Source organism: Cyanistes caeruleus, chromosome 17 (assembly GCF_971803275.1).
Source record: "Cyanistes caeruleus chromosome 17, bCyaCae1.hap1.1, whole genome shotgun sequence".
In the NCBI taxonomy this organism is placed as follows: Eukaryota; Metazoa; Chordata; class Aves; order Passeriformes; family Paridae; genus Cyanistes; species Cyanistes caeruleus.
Genome location: NC_141717.1, coordinates 8,449,126 through 8,468,323, shown reverse-complemented (window position 1 = coordinate 8,468,323; position 19,198 = coordinate 8,449,126). Strand labels below are relative to the sequence as shown.

At 41.2% G+C, this 19,198-nt stretch overlaps 1 protein-coding gene across 4 annotated transcripts in view; it reads right to left on the bottom strand.

Annotated features, from left to right (window-relative positions):
* XYLT1 (xylosyltransferase 1) overlaps positions 1-19,198 on the bottom strand; it is a 176,826-nt gene that overhangs the window by 113,323 nt on the left and 44,305 nt on the right. The window lies entirely within an intron of this gene.

The following is a 19,198-nucleotide window of genomic DNA, read 5'->3' as shown; positions in this document are numbered from 1 at the left end:
GATGACTGTTGAAGTGAAAAACAGAGTATTACCTTTTTAAGCAGCTCCACAGGATGTCCCACAGCAAGACATGCATATGTGAGATTCAAAATAAATCTGCTCCAATTCTAATGCAGTTTTAGCTCTAAAGAGAAGTTCTGCTGGTTGACATAGCTGGTACAGCCTGAACTTAACAGTCTAAAGGAAGCAGCTCTGGAGTCCCTGAGGATTAGTGGAGACAAATCATGATGAGCACATCAGTGGCATAATTGCACAGCAACCCAAGATGCAAAGAACAGAAAGTTTCATGTTCTTGCTAACTAAAAATCTTAAAAAATAACAGTTGCAAAAAAATTGGCAGCCAATTGCTGCACTTGGCTTGTTTCTAAATGCAAGATTAGGCAATGAGAATTTCCAGGAGCAGCTGCCAAGGATGGCACATCCTCCCTTTGGCCCAAACATGGATTGGCCATGGCTGACAGCTGCAGGAGAACCTCTACAACAGCATTTTATGCAATCAGTGCTTGCATGGTAGTTATTTATTTAAATTCAGGTTCCCAGACACAAGACAGAATTATACGAGCACAATGACATTGCAGGTGATTTTTCACCATCTCTAAAGCAGGCTTTACAATCCTGCTGTTTATATGCACTGCTGGTGAGACAGAGAAATTAGAATTAATTATTCACATGTGTGTATTTAAAATCCACAGGTAGTATCAGTCCACCACTCCAAGGTAATTTCCAGGGTGTCTCAGGGGGACAGATAAATGCTGGAGAGCACTTACTGTCAGAAGGGACATGTGGCAGGATTTGCCTCCTGCTTCCCCCAAAGCTGGGCAATTCCTCAAACCCACTTGAGCACGGGCCATTGTTGCCAGCAGCAAAGCTGCCAGCAGCAAAGCTGCCAGCTGGCCTCTTCCCTTCAGTTTCTTTTGGGCAAGTTGGCTCCAGTTTCTAGAAGTACTCTGCAGAATGTGAATGTACAGAATCAGTGTACATTTGTAACAATGAGATCATTTATGCTACCACAGAATGTATCTGTGTGTGACAGGTAAGTATTTGTAAAGCTAATGATCCCTTAACTGCACAATGGTACTCTGGTGCTCTCTATCCATTCCCATCAGACATTTCAGGGCTTGGTTTATGCAAGAAATTCTCTTAAGCGTACCAAACGGAAAGCCATGACAGAAAAATCCTTCCTCTTTAGTAGGAATAACAGCAGCTTCCATCATGAGAAAAGTGTTTTGCCTTACCTCTGAGGTGAAAGGATTAATGTAAAACTCCAGTGCTGCTGTCTTCTCTGTACCTACTTTCAAATTCTCTGCCCATTTTTAGCTCATCCCAGTGCTATCAGTGGTAATTGAGCTCACTAACTCTCCCAATTTTTTTTGCTGTTTTCATGACATTTCCTGAAATATGAAGTTAAGGAAATGCTGCAACCATTTTTACTTCTAGAGAAATCAGAGACTAACAATGGAGGAAGGCAACTTGATAATCAACACAGCTTCACAAGGCTTTTGTGCAGAGAACTTAATGTATTTGGCATGTAGTCTGCTAAATCTGTATTTTCTCTTATGAGAATTCAGAACAGTATGAATGTACTCTCAAAAGCAGTAAAATAAAAAAGTTGGTTCCATTTACTATGATTACAGATCTGGTGGGAAGACAGCCTGATTCCACAAGGCCTGTCTCAGATGCTGGTTCCAACACGCTGCCAGAAATCGCAGGCAGAAACACAAGGGGTGCAGCAGGTCACACATTTACTGCAATCTCAAAATTCCTCTATTCTGAAATCCTTTGCTGTTATGTGTAGAAGCACTAACACCAGCCCAGCTTATTTACCCTGATTTAAAGAAATCTTTATGGGATTACACCTTAGCATCAATATAAATGGTCATCTAATTAATGCCTAGTTCAGCTTCCTCCTGTGACTGATGGAAAGCACTAACTGCCTCTTGCAGAGAAACCAGAGTTAATTCTCCAGCCTTTTCCATCTTATATTGATTCAATTCTTTGGATTTCAATACTTTAACCAGCCTAGATTGTTTAGTATCTCCTACAGTGTGAGGAGGTGTCTCAGTGCTGCCTACATTGTATAAGACCCAGCTGTGTTCTGGCTCAGTACCAGGTTTAAGCTCCACATGAAATGGAACAACAGCAGGATTCTGCTGGTAGAGAAGTTCAGCTGGACAGAGGGGAGAGAATGGTCCTCTGCACAACAGCAATGGTCACACAAGCTGGAGCTAATCATATTCATACTGAAAGCCAGCCAGTATCATGAAAGACAACCACACACTTTTCTTAAATAGGCTGAGGTTTTGCACCACCCTGAAAAGAAAATAGAAGGATCCATGAAAAATATGGGAAGATTTTGTCACCACTCTGGAGTATTTAGCTTTCAGGCCTTTCCAGGTACAGACCTGCTTCAGTGGATCGATTTTAATGCTATTACTGCAAAGCAAAGAGTGAAATTATCACTAAATTGAATCTATCAAGTGCTGCTTTTGATAGAACAAATGTGGTTATGTGTTTTTGAGGTCACTGAGATCGCATATGGTTATTTCTTCTTTTTACCTTTAATCAGGTCTATAAACTGGAAAATTATACATAAACTGATGAGAAAAATGGCATCTTTTTTCTCTCCTTCCATATGTATATTAGGGGCAGAAAGAATAAAAGAACTGTATAAAGCCAAGCCTGTTTAATCAGTGCTTTGCTGTGGGCAGTTTCACATTTCAGTAATATCCAGCTTCACAACATTGAGCACTTGCACAGTGGCTTCCCCAAAAAGACTCAGGTGAGTTAAAACAATGCATTTTCAAAAGAATAATTTAATGAATATACTTAAATTTTAGTTGAGTTGTTTTTCCATTGAACAAATACCTGAAGTTTTGAGTGGTTTAACAGAACTGGATTTCTGTTCCAAACCAGGATGAACTCTTCTGCAGTGTTATTCAAACCAAGCATCAGAAATATTAATCTGACCTTTCTCAAAATTATGGAGAACACTTCAGATAACCTCAAAGCTTTGAATTAAATAATTGCAGATTTTTTCAGTTTCATTGACAAGAAAATTATAATTTTTTTACACTTGCAAACTAGAATAATTTTGATACACACCAAGTAATCTGATGCAGACTTTATCTCACTTCTGTTCTTTCATCAGCTCACCCGTAATTTACAGTTGTTTTTCTGCAAGTTTACTTGGATTGATTTTAATTTTTGTCCCAAGCACTGGGTTTAGACTCAGGAAATATGGGTTTAGGTGCAACAAAATCTTTCTCTGCTCTGCTAGTGAGGGCAAAATGACCTTACTTCATGGGGTTTAAGCAAGAACAAACTCTCCAGGCCCTGGAGCATTGCTGGGTGTATGCCCTGGCAAAGCCTCTCCAAACTCTGTGCCACACCTGCACTCTGACACCCAAAACCTGAGCCCATGCTGCCAGTTCTGCTGGTGACACTGGAGAGTCTGAAATGTCAGCAGAAGACTTTAAAGGTTGTATAAATTACTTTACAAAAACATAGCACCAGCCAAAATATTCACATTTCCACAGTCTGTGACTACAACCATTACTACAGCAATTACATTCCTCTGGAAGTGCTCATTTTACACTCACAAATGCTCACTTTAGACTGCATGACCTAACTTAAATCTGCATTTTCCAAGAGCATTATTCCTACTTTTCCCACATGCATTGATACTTAAAGCCAAATTTACAAAGGTATTTAGGGACTTAGAAGTAATAACTGGTACTTTAGCAGGTAGCTCAACACCATCAAAGCAGGCATGGGAGTTGTACTTCTATACCATTAAGTACATTTCCTGTATTTTTACATGTCTATGTATCATAATCCATTCTGAAACAGATCTAACACATATGCTTGTGCAGAAATGTTCCTTGCAAAGTAAAATTCCCCATTACAGATGTACCACTGCAGAGGAGCTTTGAACCTCAGAATAAAAACCACTGCTAAACTTAGATTAAAAAAAATTCTTTGGGAAATATTTTGCAATTGTCCATATCTAACAATGGAACTCTTTTGCATGAGGGTAAAAATTACCCTTTCCTTAAAACTGGATGGGAACTAAAGTTAGTGGCAGCAAAGATTACTGTCAAGCTCAAGAGCTTCACACAGGACAGAGCCTCTGCAAGATCCCCAGAGGCTTCTCTGCAACAGAGATTTGTTATTCTGGTGTTTTCCCCAAAACTGGGCAGTAAAGCCATCCCAGAAGAATGGTTATAAACCAACTTTACAAAGCAATCTGCACTTCATGGTAACTGCTCTTTATCATTTTCCAATCAACACTAGTTGGCTTCTAATTGATTTTATATTATGTCCCTCACCAGAAGTAAGAATATTGTGTTTACTAGGGCAGCACAAAGAGGGCAGGCCTATTCTTACTGCTGTATTTAATGCTGCTGCTAATCATGGAGATTAGACTGAAACAATTACAACAGCTAATTAAAGAACAATGCGGTTTTTGGCATCTTTTCTCAGACAGCACTACTGGGAATTCCTAACTCAGGCAAAGCAGGGATAATTAAAAATCGAGCTCTGGTTTCCCCTGCACTGGCAGCTGGATCACGCTGATTAAACTGCAAATAAAACACATGAAACCAACACTTTGTAGTGTATCCAATTTCACTTAAAAGGGTCTTTAAAACTGAATCATAAACAGAGAAACAGTGCACAACAAATTATTTAGCTGAAGCTGGATATAGTCTTCACTGCAGTTGCTTCACAGCTCACTGTCTCTGGCATAAAGCATGGGACACTCATTACTGCAGGGCCTGGTGAGCCACTTGAATCATCCATGGCCCTTCCAAAGGCAGCATTGTTCAAAACATCACACTAGAAGCCACTGAGCTCAGACAAACACCAGCAGAAAAATTTGGAAGACCCCTGTGGAAAATGCAACATTGCACCCAGTGACACCTCAGGTCATTACTGAAGAGTAAGACAGGGCCAAAACCTCTTCCAGTGAAACTCTGGAGGGTGGCTGAGTTGCTGAAGAGCAGCTACAAGTTTAAGAGAAACTTGCAGAAATGTAAGTAGAATTAAGCCTTGTACTCTGCTCTAAGACACCACCTACAGAAGAGCAGTCAGAGCATCCCTTTGTCCTGCCCAGATCTCAGCATCACCTGGGGTCAAGGTGCAGTTGCCCAGAGAGACTTACACAGCTTAACTTTGTAATGAGGATAATAAAAATAATAACCTTTACTCCTGGCTAGCACTTGCCTGTATACTTCTGAGTCACACAAGAGCAGTAAGAACACAAACAAACCCTTTGAGTATATGAAAGGTGAGGCAAAAATACCAAATTACTTGCCTTAAGCTTGTTTGGGTGTTTAAAAATCTGCCTGAAGGTTGTTACTGTGTTCTCTAGAAAAGTACTTAATGCTTTTTTAAATAACAAGGGGATCCTGTTAAAATTTTTTAACTAATGCCAAGAAATTTTGTATTCATACAGTTCTGTGGAGAAACATCAGTATTAACTCATTTTCAGTGATCCCACTAACTGGGCATACCTCATATGAATTTGATACTGGTATAGCTCAATCTGTAAACCAGCAAGAACTCCACATTCCTTCAGAAGCACAACTATTTTTAGCTTTATATATAAAGTAAATACATTTAACAGCAATAAAAAATAATAAAAAGCAGGGAGGCTGCACTTGGCACCTGCAATACTCACACTTAAAGCAAAGTGCTTAAGGGACAGGGTGCTGATGCCAGCAGATGCAGAGGAAGGCATATAACTATGGGGAAGTTTTCTAAGACAAGACCCTTTCAAGTTTTTCATAAGCATTTGAGAGTTTGGGCTACAGGACAGAAAATCTGCTACAGAAAAGAATTCAAACCAAAAGGGGAAATACGTGTTTTCTACCTACCTACATATGGTGCACAGATTACACAGCAGTCCTCTTTAGCCACATGTCATGGGAACAGTTTGGAAGGCTGGCTCAGAGTTAATTAAGAATAAAATTATGCTAAAGGTCCTTGTGGAAAAGGCCCAGTTAGCACACTAGTACTTCAGAGGAAACACTCAGGTGCTCAGGAAACAGCCAGCCTGGGCACAGAGGGGTTACAGACATTGGGCTGGCTCTTGTTAGGAAAATACCAGCGCAGTGGCACTGAGGAGCCCTCCCTTGCCCTCTGCAGCAGGGAACATGCCAGTGCAGCGGGGCACTGTCTGCCAGAGCAGATCACTGCTGCCCCAGGGCCAGCTCTGTGCACAGACAGAGGCTACACACGTGAACAATCACAGCCCTGCCTCGACTTAGTGCATGAATTTGGGGACGTTTTCACAGCTCACAGAGGATTTTCAGAACTGAAACTCTGGAGACATCAGAGATTCCACTGAGACTTCACATCTATTTCACCCAGAGTCAGCCTGAACTGCCAGCTTTTATTCTCTTCATTACCTCAGACAGAGTAATTTTTGCATTTCCCTCCATTTCATTAACCTTATTTACCAAAAACAAATTCAAAAATAATTTTAGCAGCCTGGACTGACTAGAAATCAATGGCAGCAAGCAGAAAAAGACAACATTGCACTGACAAAGGCCTGCAAGAGGTGCCTGCTGAACACCAGTAACAGGAGAGAAGAACCAAAAAACCAAATGAAGAAATTTAGTGGCCTGGCTGGGGACTTGCAATGTGGTCTTGAAGGTTTCTCCTTCACCTGATCAAAATGTGCTGATTCCTTTTTGTCCACTTTCTGGCTTAGATGCACATATGCTCTATTACAGGGACACAGCATACCCTTTATTTTAAGCTATTTGTTATTTCCTATTATTTTTGTTAGTCTCTGGTAACACATAATAGAAGTTTATACTGAGAAGCTTTCTTATTTTTCTCTGAAACTACAAGTTTGTTCTCAGTCCCTGAGATGGTATCTCATGCTTAAATGAAATTTTGGCACAGGAAAGCAAAGCACTTCACAGCTATCCTTCTCCATCTAGTCCCATTATGTCTTTATATACCTGTGTAAAAGCAAGCTATGCAAATTTTCCTAAAAATAATGATGCTAGTGTAATTGTTCTTTCTAGGCTATGTTCCAAATCCAATTTTAAACTTGAAAAAACCATGAAAGTGGGATAGCTGGAAAAAAATACTTCATTTTTTACTTAATAATAAATGCTTGAAAGGATCACAGCATTTTATAAGGTCATATGTAACACCAGTTATGACACCACAGTAATGCATTATTCAGTGCCAGCAAAGAATATAAATCCTTGTAATGTACATGGGTAAAATGTGGTTTAATTCTCATTATCTTTTGGCTTTGACTCAAAGTTCCTGCTGAGCACTATAATGTTTAGATGATGCAAATTCCCTGAGATGCTTTAATTAAACCTGCAATGCAAAGCTTTGCCTCTGGCTATTGGTCACAGTACCTGGCACTTCCATTTCCAGAGGTAGCACCAGGCTCCACTGCCCAGCCCGAGCTCGGACCCCAGTGAAATGGGCATTTCTGGTACAGCTCAAGCTGGGGCAGACTGGTGCTTTGGGCAGACATTCCATCTTTGCTACTGCATGGCTGAGGCTTATCAGAAAAATATTACAACTAGGAGACTAGGAAAATAAAATTCCTGCTCTAACATCTCCCTTTTTGACAAGGAATTTCTCTGGGGGACCACATGGATGTTTAAGAGCAGGAGTTTGCAGCACACATACTACTTCTCAACAGGAGGCATTTCCACTATGCTCCAAATACTGTAAAGAAAAGACTTCTGGAATTAGTATTACCTGGTGACTGCCATAATCTCTAGGACTTCTCTGGTATGTGCATGCATAAGACAGCACTGAGCTTAAGGAGTATCTTCTGCTCACCTTTTATGAAAATATCAAAAGACATGGTTTTGTTTCGAAGTGAAAAACCACCTCAAATCTCTAAACCCTACAACTGCCAAGAAAAGCTTTTCCTACTCAGCTCTATGGGACTCTCATTCACAGGCAAGGACAGCTGGATGCCTCCAAGCAGTCTGGCAAATACCCTTCAGCATTTTTAGGAATTTTACTCTTATCTTTGCACAGCACTTGCACTCTGTGATTGTGACCAGCCTAATGGATCCTTCTTTCCTACTGAATGCTGAAGTAGGCATTTTAAATGTAGTTGTTCACATGTGTTGACTCAAAGTGCACACATCCTGGAAATTCACTGCCTTTCAGCATTACTGCCAATAAATAATTAAAAAGCCTATTAAGACAGCAAGAAACCAATTCACTGAAATTATAAGGAAATCTTTTTGCATGAGGGCCCGGACTTGGGGAAACACTTAAACAGCACCTTCAATCCAAAGCAATTGAGCATTCACATTGATGCAACTGCCTGACTTGCCAGTTTTGTGTTTTACTGAGTAAGGGCTATTACTCAGCTCTGCAAATTACTTTCTCTTGTGGAAACACACAGTTATTCAAGATTTCAAAATATCTAGCAAAAACAACAGTTTCATAAATAGAAAGACAAGTCTGATTTCAGCCTATGTCCTATAATTTTGAATCTGGATAGAAAAAGCAAATAGTACCAACAGAATTTAGCCTCCACTGTATTTTTTTCAGACATCAAAATACTTAAGTTATTCAGATACATACGGTACCACAGAGGCAGAAAATAACGGAAATAAGGACATCAAGAAAGTGTTGTATTTCAGGCAGCAAATATTACTGGAACAAAATTAACTGTCACAGAGGGAACACAGACATTAGGCACAAAGAATCTCAGTTTGAAAAACATTCAGAAAATGGGACACATCAAACTAAAAGTTAAATTCTAATTAAGAACATGAAACCTAGGAAGAAAAACATATGCTGTTAGAGCCACAGCAGTTACATCAGAAGGTGACAAGGGAGAGAAGGAAAATCTTAAGAGGAACAGGGACACTTAGAGAAATAGTAAACACTTAGAGAAACAATAAACCTTCTTTTGGGAACACAGCATCTCTGCCAGGGAGCACGTGTGTCTGGCAGCACACCTTGCCAGACAGATAAGCCCTGCTGACCCTCTGTAGTTAGAATTTCCCAGGATGAGCTTCCCCAGAGCTTTCTAATTATGCATTTTGGTGACCAGCTGAGATCATGGGAGCGAGGGGCAGGAGAGGGTTTGATGATCCCAGTGAAAATGAAAATTACCAGCTGGACACCACTGGTCCTTGACTGACTGCAATGCCCACTCTCCCTCTCAACAGATGGATGAATGCCATTTTCTGAATTATGCCAATATTTGGATTGGTGTTGGATGGAGCACACAGGTTCATACAGCTGTTTCCAGGAGTATTTTCAAGGAAATCATGCTTTTGAAAATACACAATCTAATCCTGGAGTTGAATGGCTAAGCTCAAGATGTAGGACTGTCTACTGTGGAAAGTCATTTAAGCTAAAACAGAGCAAGAATTCACCTTGGACCAACAATTCTTGATTAACTTCCTTTGCTGGCAAGCTCAGTGTAAACTAGGCACTATGCCAAAGCCTCCCAATCCACTCTGGAGCAAATGCAATTTGAAATGATGCTCTCATATTTTAACAGCATGGACTTCAGGGTGAATTTTCAGGTAATGGTCAGAAGTGTCACAGACCTATGGATCAGTCATGATACTGGCACTTTGTGTAGCAATAAATCAAAACAGGTCTTTACTAACTTCCTTCACTGCACAGTAAAGGAACAGCTCCCAAACCAGTCTGCATCTGAGTGTACGGTCTGCAAGGAAAAACTTCCTTCTAAGCTGGAACCACAATTTAACAAGACCATCAATGCTTAGTACAAGCTGGAACTGTGTTCCCAACTGTTCCCAAATACAAATGTATATTTGGATTAAATATATTTTTAAATATAGCTCATACCCAGACACAATCTCTAAATGTCTTTAGAGACATTTAGAGATCATGAATGAGATCTGCACACCCCTGGATTCACAGGCACCACACTGGCCTCACCAACTCTGCAGAAGCTACTCAGTGTTTTGATGTGACTTCAGGCATCTTACAGGCAATGGACACGACAAGAATTTCCACCCTCTGACACCACAAGAAACAGATCCATGCCAGAAACCTGTTTGCCATGGAGATGGAAACCAGTCACTCCATCAAATCTGCAGGCTACTCACACATGTCTCCTGTAGATAGCTCCTCATGGTCACTTCTCCTGAGTATGAACCCCAACAAGAGTTTTGTTTGAGCTTTAGCTTCTTTGAAGCTTTTGGGCTTTCCAAGTCCATCAGTTTGCCTCAAGCCAGCTGGAGCCATGCTGGGATTTGCAGCAGGAAAGCCAGAGGAGCTCTGCCCAGCAAACAGACACCCACTGAACCCACACAGACCTCCCCAGCTGCAGCTGGGACAGCTCCTCCTGCACAGCACAACCTGCATCTGCTAGGGACCTTTTAAATAAAAATGCTGAACTAAATGATTTCCTTATGAATGGCCAAGTTTTACATGTGCTAAATCTCCCACACAAACACCAGTTCAGTGACAGGAGCAGCGCTGGCACATCATCAGCACTTTCTGTGCCAGGCTCCCCAACTGCCACAGGACCAGGAGAGCCAGAAAGAGACCCTGCACAGGGTGACACAAGGAATCTGGAGCAGGGGCCTGTGCATGTTTAAACTTAGGCTCCACATCAGAATTTACAGATGAGATAAAAAACACCAACAATTTTATGTGTATCAGTTTTGAAAGGCTGGGCTACAAAGAACACAAACCTATTTAACAAGAGAGAAAAAAAAAAAAGAATGTGAACAATATGTCAGTTTGATACCTAAAATAAAAAGGTAATGACCCCCATTTACATAACATCTGTGTTTTCATAGGCAAAGGAACAGCCAGCACACCTTGAGAAAAGGTTACCAAGAGGCTGACTAGGCGCCTCATTTGTTATTTAAACTGTCTTTTGCTTTTTTGCCCTTAAAAAACCAACAAACCAGCTATTAATCAAGACTAACTTTTTGACCTTTGTAAGACACTGCGTTCAGCTAGCAAGTACCATGATAACAGTGCCAACACAAGTTCAAAGCTGAGCTGCCAGAAAGGTGCTCTGTAAGCAGGGATCAAACATCACTTGTTTCCTGCTTAGTAAGAAACCAAACACTGTTGAAGACCACAGCCAAATTAGCATCTAGATAATTTGTAAATAATTAACTTAGTGTCATTTTATAGGCACTAAGTACTTGCTCTTCTAATATCATTATTTAATTATCAGCATTTATTAAAAATATTTTGTTTGCCATACATAAACACAGACATTAGAAGACAGTCAAAAGCAATTAGCAATGTAGGTAACATTTTCTGAATAGGATAAAGCACAATTAAATGCTAAAAGACACAGGAACAAAGAAATAATAATTCTTTCTGGTTCCTGTGGAGTCATGGAGTAGCACGTATAATAAATTGTATTATGCATAAGCAGCAAGATGAAAACTATTTCAGGTTTACAATTGTTTTACAGATGACTCTAAGCAGAGCAAAGAGCTCATCAAACCTGCTCATAGCAAGACCTTTCTTGGAAGTGTCACTTCAAGCTTGGCCTTACAAATTATTAACCCATTCCCAATGGCAGCCCCTGGCACTTGCTGCCTATCAGAAGCCAGCACCCCAGGCTCCCTAGCCATGACTTCAATCTTCAGACTGCTCATTTCTTTCTCCAGTTTAGCAGCACATGTGAAGTAGACAATCAGTCCTGCACAAGGGACAGGGAACTGGACTTTCCTGCAAGGGACAGCATGGCTTGCACTCTCCAGGGTCTGAGTGCCCACTTGTGGGGCACAGGGCAGCGTGGCCAGGCCACCCTGGGATGTGGCCACAGAGGGGTTTGTGCCATCCCAGCCTAAGGACAGGGTTCCCTCTGCAGCTCCCATTTCTCAGGCAAGAGCTCCCCACGAGAGAAAACTCCATCCCTTTCACAGACAGAAGAAACCCTGACAGGGTGATGTGCTGGGTTTTGCTTTGCTTTGGGGATACAAGCAATGCTTTGGGGTGATGGGCTGTGAATACCAAACACCCAAGAGGCACACTCTGGTTCTGCACACCCTGGCTCTGCACACCCTGGCTCTGCCCCAGGGTTGTGCTGGTGTGAGAGGCAGAACCCTGACAACCTCAGTATTTTGCTGCATGACAGGTTTTGCTAATCCCGTTCTGAGGCTGACAGCTCTTTACACAGACACAATGCACTGAGTTCAGGCAGTAACGCAGGCTCTGGCTGGAGCTTTGAAAGGCAAGCCTCAAATTCAGATGCTTTGATGATTACTGGACACAGCTTCCAGATGCTCACTCCTCATCCAGCCTTACCTAATGCCTGGCTTGCTGTGGCTGGAAATACAACTGGTAGAGGAGTGCAAGGCTGCCTGTGTGAGCGGATGGGATGGGTCACAGCCAGGGCTGTCCTGTCATCGCAACAGGGATGCCACAAAAAGGTGCTGAAGGGGAGGGGGAGTAGCTGGTGCATGTGGGACATGCCATTTCCATAGCAAAAATCACCTGGGCCAGCACAAGATTTTCAGTCATGGAAAGGACACTGAAGCACACATTTCCCCGCTAGTACTAACAAGGGGCCAGAACAGCAAGCCACAATTTCAGTTTCTTTTCCTGAAGAGGGAATATTTCAAGTAACCCAAGATTATTAGCTTCCTTCCTTAATTTCCCATAGAAGCATGTCTTCAGACACATTTTATCACTTCCACAGATGTCCAGCTAGCAGCTTTGGGAGTGACAACTGACAGAATGCCCACTGCCTCAATATCATCATCAACTGTGGCAATAAACACTGTTGTAAGGCAAGACAATCTAACATTTGTATCTTTTTCTTTTAAATCTTGCTTTGGCTTCAGCACTAGAGCCCATCCAGCTGCAGTCATTTTCCCAGTCAGAAGCCAGAACACAGGAGCAGGTAACACAGAGCTCCATATCTCTGTGGGATTTACCAGCTACCCATACACGTTTATTGCCAGCCTACACCCAGTTAATTCCTCACCCAGTGATACTGGGGAGCTCTGACAGCGAGCCAAACTCCAGGGGATGCACAGCTCCCTCAACAGGGCTGTAAAACGAGGCAGGGAGAGGAGGAGGAAGGGAAATATGAAAAATGTCTGTGTGATCTGTGCAGCAGCCCAGGCAGCTGAGCAAAAGAATCGTGTGTGTAACTCATCCCACTTGTGTGTGTTGGGAACACCAGCTTCAGGAGCAGGGGCTCCCCTTGTGCTGGGGGCCCCAGGACTCAGGGGAGAGGCAATTGCAGACACAGACACCATTCTCTGTGTTACACAGAAGTGCCATTGCCACTTCAGAGCTGCCCTGGCTACAAAATTATTGTAACTAGATCTGGAAACTGCCGCATGTAAAACACAGCTGTGCACGTCTATATTTATCCAATTATTATCTGATTGTTTGTAAGAAATTCTTGGTGCATTTTTATTTTCTGTGCTGTGCTTCTCCATCCCAGTAACAGAATTAACACTTTAAATCACTTTGCTATACAAAAGCTATTTATGCAACCGAGGTCTCTTCCCAGCATAACCTGAGGAAAATGGCAGGAGTGTGTGTGGGGAAAAAAGCAGCATCACAAAAGCCATTTCAGTTGTGTTCAGCAATAGCTACTGCAGAAGGTGAAATAAAACACAGACCCCACATTTCAGTATCATTTAAAACCACCCCCAAAATAAAATGCATCCCAGATAGTTTTGAAGAAATGCTGTGCAGAAAACCCCCCACAGAGGGCAATGTGAATCAGGTCACCTGTACACAGCTTTTTGTCCTACCTGCTGCACAACCTTCACCCTGGCAAGCCAAATGGCATTTTCCCCACTGCTCACTGGGTGCTTACAATTAATCATGCTCTGCAATTTAGTCTAGGGGATGATGAATGGGGACCCACCCAGCACATGACTGGAAAATAACAGGAGAGTTGCTCCTGTTTTGATGTTCTGACAGCAAGTGACACACAGGTAAAAGGAAGCAGCACTAAAATCCTTTACAGCCCTCACTTCGACATCACAACTGTCACAAATACATATTGGATTTGCAATCAGCGAGACACAAAGTACTTCTTTATTGTTAGATATATTTATCAGAACAACTTCTACATTTATTTCACTTAAAGAAATGAAACAGATACCCAAGCATTAGTCTCCAAATATTTTTGTTGGTACAATTGTCTATTTGTTATGAGAAAAGATGTGCCTTAAACCTTTATTTAAGCAATCAGCCAGACCTCATGCTATCAAATATTAATATTTTATGCTTTATCTCCACTACCATTACTTTGAAAAAAATCAAGATTTTTCCTGTTCTGTGATGTCATTTGAAGTGCAGAGTGTAACAGCATAGAATAGCTTTACAGTACACCAGAAACAGAACCAGAATAACACATTTTGTTTTGAGAGCAATTTATTATAATTAAACTAATTTAGATACCTTATCATTTCTATAGCTTCCCTTTTGCCAATTTGCCCTATACAATAAAAAAAGGAAAGCACAGAACTCAATTTTCTTTCCTTCACCAAACTTAGCTATGCTATATAAAATATAACAAATATATTATATACTAATATATAATTATTATACAATAATATAATAAGATATTATATATTATAATAATTATTACATATATTATAAAATTTTATATTACATATAAAAATGCTAAGCATTTTAACTGCAGTACAAATTAAAAGGGTACTGCTGGGAAAGATCACAATTTCTCTAATTTTTTAAAATCATAGCTTGAAAGCATAAGGCTTTGCTAGGTGCACTGTTAAAAATATTCATAATTAAAGACAACTGCATAAGAATACCCCATGTTCCTGAAGCTTCATCATGCCTGAATGGACTTAGGGACAATTAGAAACTTGCCCATTTATAGAAAAGACAGGTAGGTTTTATCAAATAAGCAAATAGAAGGGACAGACAAGCCACTGGACAGCTCAGGAATACTTCTGGGAACAAAACAAAATCCAACCCAGAGCTGACATCCAGAGAATACAAGCTGCAGTTCAGGCTTAATTAAAGGAGAGCTGTGGTTGCAGAGCTCAGGTTAAGAGTTGAAAATGCCCTCCTGTCCATCACAGAAGTTCTTCCTGCACGTGCTGGCTCTGGGAAGTTTGCCCAGGCTGCAGCTCTCACAGAGGAGATTTCATCCTCAGCACTGTCCATGGGACAGCTTTTACAGGCACCAAGCAAACTGAAAACATGCTGTAAATATCAAACACCCTGCAAAGAGCCAGAGGAAGGAATTACATTATTACACAATACCCAGGTCACTGTGCGCTGACAGGTGCTTCTTTTTCTTACATAAATTAGACAGCTTTATGTAAGCCTTCTTTTTTCAACTTGATTTTCAAAAGAGATTTCATATAAAATTCAAGCTTCCCAGCATTGGAAGAAGGTTTCCAACTCACAGTGTGTAGCCTTTTCATGCAGCAGACTGTTGCAAAGAGCTCCAGTGGCCTTCAGTGCCAGACTTCTCAGTTTGTTCACAGTGTGCAAGCCCAAAGCCATTAAGTGCTTCCTTTCTGTGTCTATGACTGAATCCCATGCAAGGATTGTAGGCAACATAAGTTACACACTGTGTGTAGGAGAAGTTAAATTTCCCAAAATGCTGCACAAGACTGTAGCTCAGTATCTTCAATGCAAATAATATCCAGTTAATGCTGCAGGCTATTTTCTACCCATATCTAAAAGGGACCCACTCAGCAGATACATTTGAAGATGCATTCCCCTAATAATACCTAAACTCTTCCCTGTGTGATTTAACAATGGGGACATTTCTAGCCACTGTGTTTCTGGGCTTAACTTTGCCAAAATCAGTGTATCTGATTTTTAGACAACAGCAGCTCAGCAATTTGATTGCAGTGGATGCTTCTATGGGAGACTGCTTTATGAAGATTTCAGAAGGAAGCTCATGAATTCAACTTGTATTTTCATGCTCCTCAGCAGGAAGGAAAACACGCTGTTTCCTCTTCACTTTGACAGCTGAGTGCAAAATCCTCAATTACCCTGTGCACAGTCACCATAAGAAATTGCAGAATTTTCCCCAGTGGCCATGTCCCTTTAGACAGGTCAACTCTTTACCTGCCTTGGCACATCATGAACTGCCATGGATCCCTCCTCACCCCCAAACTAATGCTTTGGAAGAAAAAATATTTATCTGTATTCTGAAAAGCAATTACCCTGGAAGTTTCCTTTATCTTCACAACAGGATTTTACAAAAGACTCCATGCTTGTGGTGTTACTGATGACAATTGTCACAAAAACTCCAAGACATTCTTTTTTTGCAAGCTCCAAGCTTCCCAGATTCATGGGGTTTTTCACTAATATTTAGCAAAACTGAAAAAAATCTCCAAGTTTCTAATACACAAGGTAACAATAAAACATGAAGTAATTCCAAGAGACACAAAACCAACCACTTCCCACCGACACGAGGGTGTAGGTTTGCCTGCTGCAGGCTTAGCCCAGCACCTGAGAGAACTCTCAGGGCAAGCTCTGACACAGTGGCTGAGGCCAGCACAGGGCAAGGTTCACCTCACACAGGTGAGGGCAGAGGTAAAAACTGCCACAGCTGCACTGATCACCCAGTCCCTCTTGCACAGAGCCCCTTTCCCTCTGCCAGGTACAACCACCCATGCTCCTGTACCAGCCAGCCTTGGAGGCTCCATAGCATCCCATCACACAGCGTGTAACAGGCACAAAGCCACAGCTTTGGAAGAGAGCAACAACCACCTCTGTAACCCAAAGACAATAACAAACTCCACTGCTCCCAGGGAATGAAAAGCTGAGCTAAAATTTATCTCTGGGCTAAGTGCTGCTAAAGCTGTCCCATTTGGCTCCTGCTATTTTTGTGAAATGGAGGATGGGAAGAGCAAAATGGAAAGAGCCACAATCTCATTAATGGAGATAACTTCTGAAATCATGAGAAAAGGAGTCACAAACAGTCACAGCTGCTTCAGATGTAACATATAAACATTTAAGTTGCTGAAAACAGCTTTAATTCTCTTTTTGTTTGCTTCATCCCAGAGTTTGCTCAGCTTCTCTTTGTGTGATAGTGCAGGCAAACATGCCTGAGCCCTCCAAAACAATCCTGATATGACCTTATCAAACACCTCAAGGATGCTCAGGGGTATCTGGTTTTGGCATTAGCCCACAGTGAGGTTTAGAGATGGGAAATGGGAGGCTTATTTTTAAAATGGTGTTTTTTTCCAATTAAGAGCAAGTTTCTGGGTTTTACCCTACATGAGAATCATCTGCAACTCATTGCAAATAAATTTGCCACATCCCATTCCTTTGAACATAAGCGATTAAGTAGTTGTTAATCTGCTGTACCACATTTATAAATTATATGATTCATGCTTTTTACACACCATTTAACATGAGCAAAGCTAAAGAGCAGTTGTTCGTGAGCTATATAATCACACTTGGGGGAAAGAAAATCAAACCAGGAATAGGAACTTATCTGACTCTATCAAGTTGTGGCACACTGTCCCAGCACAGGTAGGAACAAGTGAATCACACTGATGCCCACTGTACTGCTATTTGATTAGCACAAGTCGTGTGATTTGGCAGGTCAAATCTAAACAAACTGCTTTGATAAGCCTCTAAAAGAGAGAACATGAGGGAATTGTACATCTTTTCCTTGGAAAAATATCAGGGAGAATACTTGCTTAGCTCTCAAGTCAATACTTTCCTCTGTCCATTCGTACACAAATCAAAATTTATCTTTATATGGGAGTTCAAAGAGATCTGCTGAAGCTGAGCACATTGGAGGAGTACCCACTCTCTCTTCAGGTCACTTGCAGCCATACTTGTAAATTTTCAACAGCTGTATGGCTGATTGAAAGACCAGGGAAAAGAGGGGAAATTATATGAAAAATTCATGAGAAGGCCTCCAGAACACAGCATGGGTTTGAAATGTCAACATTCAAAATACCAACCAAACCAAGGCGAGACAGGAAACCAGAAGGCAGTGGAGAAAAACTCTCAAATGAGCTGATTCATGCCAAGATTGTGCAGGAAACCACTCAGCAGAGAAGCTGCTCAGCACTCTACTCAAGTGAATACAGTGCAGTGCTCTGCTCCCATCTGCCCCCAAAGAAAAAGGAGGAGGATAAAGCACACAGGAAACTTCTGCAAATTTGGAAATTCTTTACTAGCCATAGGAGCTAACATCCTGTTCAAGTCTGTAAAATGTTAAAGCTGCTGATGTTATTCTTCTCAAAGTGCTTTTTCACAGCAGAGAAAACAGAGACACTTGCAGCTAAGTCTGCTAATTTCTTAGTCAGGATGTAAACCATCAACTTCCACTGTTAACTTGAATGCTTTTGGCCACTTCAGGTAAAGAGAAATACATCCCTAGAAATCAAAGTCACACCCTTCAGCTGAGAAGGGTCTCACAGAGAAAGAGTCTGTTCCCCACCCACTCCAGGATACCTTCTGGTCTCAGCTCCTGCATGTGAGCAGCCCTCAGTCTACCACACTTTGGGACATAAGTGCATTGCCTATAGGAAGTTTTGACTCTCCTCATCTATTTCAATGTCAGAAGAAATCAGCTTTTCTGATTTTTTTTTCTTTTCTCTTACTCATACTCACATGTGCACTCTCCCCTAGCACCTTCACTAACACAAACTCCTGTTCTTACACTATTTTAAGTCAGTAATAAAGTAAGTCTTCATTATTACTGCATATTTCTAGGTCTACATCATGCATAGATCAGTACTTTATTACATACACTGTGTTTTGATACCACTTTATAATGCCATTGTGTTTAACAAACTCTGTGTGATCCTTCCTTGCCAGATTTGACTCACAAGGACTTGGCTCTGAAGTGAGGTCCATAAAATAGATGTAGTAGGCTTGTTGAAACAAATAACAAAACAGCCAAAGCTTTCCCCAGAGAAAGGCCAGCAGAAGACAAAGGTAGAAATATTTATGCAGTCACTCAGGGGCATTGGAAATGTGTTCTGAATAAACACTCATCTTCAGTATGCAAGTTCTATAGCCCTTGCTGTCTCCCAAAGATCAGGGAGAATGGAAATCAATGATGCTGCCTTGTTAGAAAACACAAATCAAAGCATCAGTGACTTTGTAAAATCCCTTCTGTCACTTTGACCTTCTGGTGCCAGGCAGCTCCACAGATTCATTACCATTCATTGGAATGTCTAAAGAAAAAATCAGCAGCACAAGTGTTTGAGAGTAACACCAGCAGCAGGAATTGGAAAAATACTGGGAAGCAGAATAC